Below are 7269 nucleotides of genomic sequence, written 5' to 3'. Positions count from 1 at the left end.
GTTAAACTAAATGGAGTTGCATGAAACGATCATACTACATTACCTCTGGATATCCTTGTTGCTTATTTTGATTTTAATCACCTTGAAATTGTATGGATAATATCGTACTAAATTCTGGTGCCTCAACTTAAGTACCATATTCATCTGAATATATATGTGTGTATATATATATATATATATATATATATATATATATATATATAAATCCTTAAAAATCCTTTAGCCCGAAGGCCGCGGCCATGCTGGGGCACCACCGCTGTAAAGGGAATACTTACAACACCTAGGTTTCCCAAGCGGTCACCCATCTAAGTACTAACTAGACTCGATGTTGCTTAACTTCGGTGATCGGACGAGAACCGGTTCTTTCAACGTGATATGGCCGGAAGCCATATATATATATATATATATCTATATATATATATATAATATATATATATAATATATATATATATATATATATATATATATATATTATATAATATATATATATTATTATATATATATATATATATATATATATATATATATATATATATAATATATATATACATAGGTGAATGAATTATCCTATGTTTATCGTCAGCATGGAAAATTCGTTTAACCGAAAGCTGGGTAGCAAATTCACGTCAGAAACACGGTTGAAGCGACCTATCCAAGGGTAGAAACTCCGGGTTCATGTGCAGAAGTTTGTGTGTTGTATATGAATAAATGAAAGAATGGAGTCGAACGAAGATGTTAACAAAATTCCTTTACTCTCGACATATGTTTCGAAGACAACATGTTTTCATTCCAAAGGAATAAAGGGTGCATTATGCAATCTTCTCATCAGGAAAGAAAGGGAGCCTCTTTCGACAACAAGACAAACAAAAATTTCGATGACTGCCTACATGGTAAACAAAACGATAATGAGTGTTTTTTAAAAAACCGTTAGAAGAATTGACGTCAAAGATAGATAGTAGGAAGAGAAGGGTTAAAGGAATAATAGGTAGGGAACAAGTGGTGAGGGAAGGGTACGTTGATTGAAAGAATGTTCGAAGGCTTAGGAAAGAATTTCGCTATAGAAGTGGGGTTGACGTAAAGCTAATTGTTCAAACCACAGTGACTATCGTTATCATTTATATGAGTAGAAGGTATGTTTCTGCCAGTGTTTATATTTGTATGATTTTTCTATGAGTGTGTTTACTAGGGGAACCTTAGAGAAGAGAATATGGAAGAGTTGAGAGTTACAAATGTTACAAAATCTCCTGCCCTTATCAAAAGGAATGGATACAGACAGTATGAACCAATCTAACTTGAAATTTATATTGTTGTCTTTAAGACGCCAAACTAATTTACTTAGCCCTGTACTATGTCGTTTTTTACTATCCCTGAATGTTGAATAATGGTTAGAAATTCTCTTGGATAACTGGGAAGTGGACGCTCCTATATAGGAAAAGACATCGGTACCGGAAGAAATTCTACACTGGTAAATAGAATTCTTAATCTTAGAATTACTAGACAAAAATTTAATTCTGTTGGGGTTGTCCTCCGAGATCGAAACGAAGTTTTTATTGTTATGATTGTTGTTACTATTATTATTAGCGCCATCAACTACACTATTTCTATTATTATTAGTATTATTAATGGGACTGGAAAGGTGCGGTTACAAGAGCAACAAAGCCCAGACTTTGACAAGTGTTTGTCGTTTCTCACTTTCGGATATCATCCTGTCTTCCTCAAACTCTCTCTTTCCTTCCTTCCCGCCACATTCTCTCTATAACGACGTTTGACAGCTTCCACTCTCATTCCCTCTCCGCCTTCGCTGTGTCTCTGTCACTCTTTCTCCCACCACCTCCCTCTCTGTACGTTTATCTGTGTCTATGTCCAAGTGCTGTTAGATCATGTGAACTCAATAAAGCCATCCATACAGTCCACAATGGAAAGCAAAAAGACAATCAGCTAGTATTTCTGGACGTATTAATAACACGCACAAAGTATGGATTCAGGATATCCGTATACCGCAAGCCGACCTTCACTGGACGATACCTCAACTTCAATTCCCACCATCCATAGTGTAAAGAGACAGATTGTTCATTGCCTAAAACATCAAGCAAAGAATATAAGTAGCGATCGTGATACCCACCACGAAGAAATGATCAAGCTCAGTAACAATCTATTAAGCAACAACTACCCTAAAAACATTCTATCCACTCCAATTATGAAGAAAAGAGAAGATGAAGCCAATAAACTGTCCACAGTCTGTCTACCCTATGCGAAAGGCCTCTCCGTAAAGATACAAAAGATATGCGGCCATATGACATCAGGACAATATTCAAGAGTAATACAACACTTCGCAAATATCTCCTTCGAGTAAAACCACCAATAGAGGAGAATATGACCAAAAACTGCATGTAATCCATCCCATGCAGCTGTGTTAGGATATATAAAGGCGAAACATGCTAGCCTCTCAAAATAAGGGTAGACGAACATCGCAAAGCTGTGACACGAGGAGATATTGATAAATCGAGTATAGCTGATAATATATGGACAAATAGAGACTACCTTCCCGTGGGATGAAGTTAAAATAATAGACAGAGAACACCACTGGAAAATACGAAAACTAAAAGAAGCAGCACATATGCTAGGACACAACAATCTCCAAAGCAGACCGAGTGCAGATATGAATAGCATATGGAAACCGGTATTAAGGAAAGATAGGAAAATAATAGATTTATAAGCCCTAAAATTCACTCCATAATTGCGCAGAGTTTAAGAGCGCGGGCTACTAATCCCAAGATTCCGAGTTCGATTCCAGGCAGTGACCTGAACAACAACATCGAAAAATACCCAGATTCGAAATTTCTTCAAAACATGTGTTTACAACAAGATGTAAATAATGTATATAATGAATATTGATGGTTTGCTGTACTAGTTGGTGAGCAGCAAACGTTAACAGCTGGTTTAAACTAGGACTTCTGAGAATTCTTGCTCCTGGAAAATGTGGTGATGAGTAACCTAGAAATGGCTGTGACGGATTCTCAGTGTCATCTGCTGTAGTGTGTATCAGCTGCCAACCCTTGCCTGTTACTAATTCATATCTAATTTTGTGCCAACGGTTGCAGTGCTAAATCTATCTGCTTCTGAATTCAGAGTACGGGTGTCGAGGGAGTTGTCTAGAATTGATCTGACGGGGTGTTAGTTTGGGATGAATCCAAGGGTAGTAGCTATTGTTGACTCTTGTAACATGCTTTTCGCCAGGCTGGCAAGAGTTATCCTGGTCTGACCGAAACCTTGTTAAATGGGGTGACGTCTCAACCGTGATAGAAGTAGTCAAGGCTATAGCAGGGAAAATTCATTGGAATTTTCCCGGCTATAACCTTGGACCATTTTCACAGTTTTTCGGCCTAGCTGTAGTTATTTTTACAAAGCACCAGTCGTGTTAATAACCATTGGTTCATAATGAGCTCATCCGTCCTTTGGCCATTTTTGCTTTTAGTCCTGCAGTGTCCACAATACTTTCCTCACCTGACAAGCTAGGTGGGGGAGCCAGCTTAGTTTCCGATAAAAACGATAATATTGGGTTACACAGTACCAGTAGCAGGATTTTCCTGGTCTGACATATGATAGAATGTATGTCTTTGAGAGTGTGTGTATATGTGTACATATGTATTACAGATCTTGAATTAATGAAATGCAAAAATGACCTCATAGAGAATAATTATTTTACTTTATTTTGAGTGGTACACTTCTATAATGCCTTTAACATGGTGCACTATTGATTTCTCCGGTGCGCTACATAAAGATATATACATGATATTCGTACATGTTTTTAAATAGATGATAATATACACGCCGGTTTTACACGACTGAAAGCTATTTTAAGTTAATATACTCAGAGAATGCTAGGTTTTAGTATGTTCTATAGGTAAAACAGTAAAATATTCTGCTTCAAAGTACAATGAAATATTTAGATATGCCACTGTGATCGGTAAAGTTTTCAATCCAGAATCGAACACCGGGGCAGACTTAGTTCAGTGAACACTTACAGCCTGTTCTAAAGTGCCTACGATACAATTAATATTTTCCTGCTTAGACACAAACACAGAAACCAACATACACATACAAATGTATACAAACTCACCAGCCTACATGCAGACATATAGGTACGCACGCAAATAAGCGTTTTTGCACGCGCATGGCCACAGTTAAATCTTACATATTTAATATGACGACACACGTCGAACGATCTTTCCTACCTTTGAATACAGTTTGCATACGCTCAGTAAAACTGGTGGGTGTGGTCTGCTTGTATAGGGATACAAATACACATCTATCTTTTTATTGCATTATGTTTTTCTCTCAAATACATTTTCACTCTATTCGTAAATCTATCACTTTATATGTGCGTATATATATATGTATGCGGACAATATGTACATACACTCAAATATATGCAGCTGTATATACATACATACACCACACACATATATATATATATATATATATATATATATATATATATGCCTGTGTATGTGTGTGCTCAGTATATACATACATGTGTGTATATATTAGTGTGTGAATATGAAGGTGTGTATACATATGAATCCATCCATCCATGCATACACACATACATACATGCATATTTGCATACATACATTCACACACACACACACAGAGGCAATTGCTCCCTTAAAGCAAATCATACATGGTAACCTGCTGAGTACATTTATCGCCTGTGGATATATACTGGGTCAGCTTACTTTCTGTAGCACAATTGACGTTTTGAACTATTACGTATCGCTCTGAAGATTAGTCTGCAAGTTAATTTTTCAGTACATTTACATCTTATACTTTACTTGCAATATCGCCCGGCGTTGCTCGGGTTTGTAAGGGAAATAACTATATAAGCATTTTTAGAGAGTTATAGCCAAAAAATAGCAAAGAAATGCAATAAAAATGGAAAAAAATGATGGTAAATTTTTTTTTAAATCGTTGACTCATCGTAGACATTTTTAGAGAGTTACTTCCCTTATATAATAGCGAAAAAATGCATTAAAATGGAAAAAAATGGTGGTAAATTATTTTTTAAATCGTAGACTCAGCGTAGACGCGCGCTAATACCCAGAAGGGCTCGATATGAATCACGACTATAAGATACCCGGTTTTGGTTAAACTGCACCGCAAAATGTGGGAGTAGTTAGGAATCTAAATCGTAGGAGACAGACACACAACTTGACTTTTATATATAAAGATATACGTGCGTATGTTGATGTAATATCTATTACATAACTAACAAGATTATGAAGCAGTTGTAAACGAAGGGAATAAACATCTATTCTGTCACCTCACATCACTTATCTCTTCACTCTCTTTCTCTCTATGCATATGTGTGTGTGTAGAGGGGGTAGATAGAAAGATGGTTGACTGGCTAGCTGGCTGGATGGATGGATGGATAGATAATTATTATAATAGAAAGCACGAGTAAGTTCCAGCTTTATTCCTTTAGATGAAGATGTTTCACATTTCGGACGTTTAGAACACTGAGTCCTAAGACCCATGATAAACATTCCTAGACTTTCACAAGCATCATCTTTGGCTTCCGTATTACCTCTCTTATAGTTGCTGAATTTATGTAGGCTTTGTCACACTTCCATGTCAGCGTGTGTGTGTATGTGTGTGTCTGTGCGCGCGAATGTAAGTAAGTATGTATGTATGTATGTATGTATGTATGTATGTATGTATGTATGTATGTATGTATGTATGTATGTATGTATGTATGTATGTACGTATGCATGCATGCATGCAATGTATGTATGTATGTATGTATGTATGTATGTATGCTTGCATGCACTAGCGCAGAAGGCGCCTGTAATCCTTATAGTTTTTGCTTCAAGCTCCATTTGTCTTCTTTCACTTATTGTTATTCTCCTTATCTCCTCTCACCTTCTTTATTATTTTCACTGGCTCACATGCATCATTATTCCTTCTCACTCTCTCTCCATGTACGTATGTATGTATGTATGTATGTATATATTTTTTTTAATATAATGCGATAGGTTTTTTTTCTTCTTCGATGGTATGAATTTTTTTGTGTTTTCCGATTAGCTGTTACATCTATTTGATAAAATATAACAATGAAACTCATTCGGCAAAAAAAAGATATCGATGAATTTACATGCGGACAATGCACTGGCTTATATCAGTATGGAAAGTGTTATCGTAAAATAGCTCAATGTTTCGGTATTGATGATGAAACAGTAACCAAGGGATAGATTGACGAAAAGCATTAACGACTGAAGAAAAGACGAGAGGTCGCACAACATTTTTCATAGGCAAATGTGTCAGTTAAAAAAGTAGTTCTGTTAGAAGGGTTGCATTTTCTGTGGATATGTTGTCATATACCATACGAATAGCATAGCATGATCTTCGATACGAACAAAGAGTTACACGAAAGGAGCCAAGGATTACAAAAGCTAATGCGACTAAAATGTTCAACTAGACTAAAGAGTGTTACGAAAACAAATTCGGCCAGATTTCCAGTTCTATGCAAATGTATGTGTAATGCAACAAAACTGAAGTATACCAGCTGGATTGTTGTTTCCAAAGGATAATTAAAGATGGTGGAAGTGGAGTTGATGAATGGGGTGCTCATATTTGATGAAAATCATTTAAGTGGTCCAACAATAATGTCAAATACTTGAAAAGCGTCTATTGTTCATCTTTACTAACGTAGGAAATAACAGGGAGACCACTCCTTTTCAAGAGATGGAGCCCTATGTCGTACAAGTTCTTTTTGTTTTCGTGGAAAAGAAATCATGGAATCGAATCTCTGAAATAACTTGCTCAAAACCGCAGAGCACATAGGGAAGCACATTAATATGTTGCGAGTAAGATCGTCAAAAATTACATCAATTACTGAACAGAAACAATTATTGACCGAAGGGTCAATGTATCAATCTGTCAGTGATGATATAATCAATCAATGCGCAAACTGGTAAAACTCATGAAATTAGCTAATGGAAACTCACAAAATAGTGAGAAATTTTTTATTCAGGAAAGGTAAATTATAAGGTAAATTAACTTAAAGTTATTGTAGGCCACTACATACATATATGCATACATACATTCATACATGCATACATACATACATACATACATACATACATACATACATACATACATACATACATACATACATACATACATACATACATACATACATATATTCATACTACATACATGGCACGAGGTTTAACTGTTAACGGTGCTGTGATTGAATGTGACTTGTTA

At 35.9% G+C, this 7269-nt stretch overlaps 1 pseudogene; it reads right to left on the bottom strand.

Moving 5' to 3' along the window:
• Positions 1 to 268: 268 nt before the first annotated feature.
• LOC115215989 lies at positions 269 to 387 on the bottom strand (annotated as a pseudogene).
• Positions 388 to 7269: the final 6882 nt, after the last annotated feature.

This window comes from Octopus sinensis, linkage group LG9 (genome assembly GCF_006345805.1).
Source record: "Octopus sinensis linkage group LG9, ASM634580v1, whole genome shotgun sequence".
NCBI classification, from domain to species: Eukaryota; Metazoa; Mollusca; class Cephalopoda; order Octopoda; family Octopodidae; genus Octopus; species Octopus sinensis.
The sequence above is the reverse complement of the archived record's forward strand: the minus strand, read 5'-3'. Positions and strand labels throughout refer to the sequence as shown.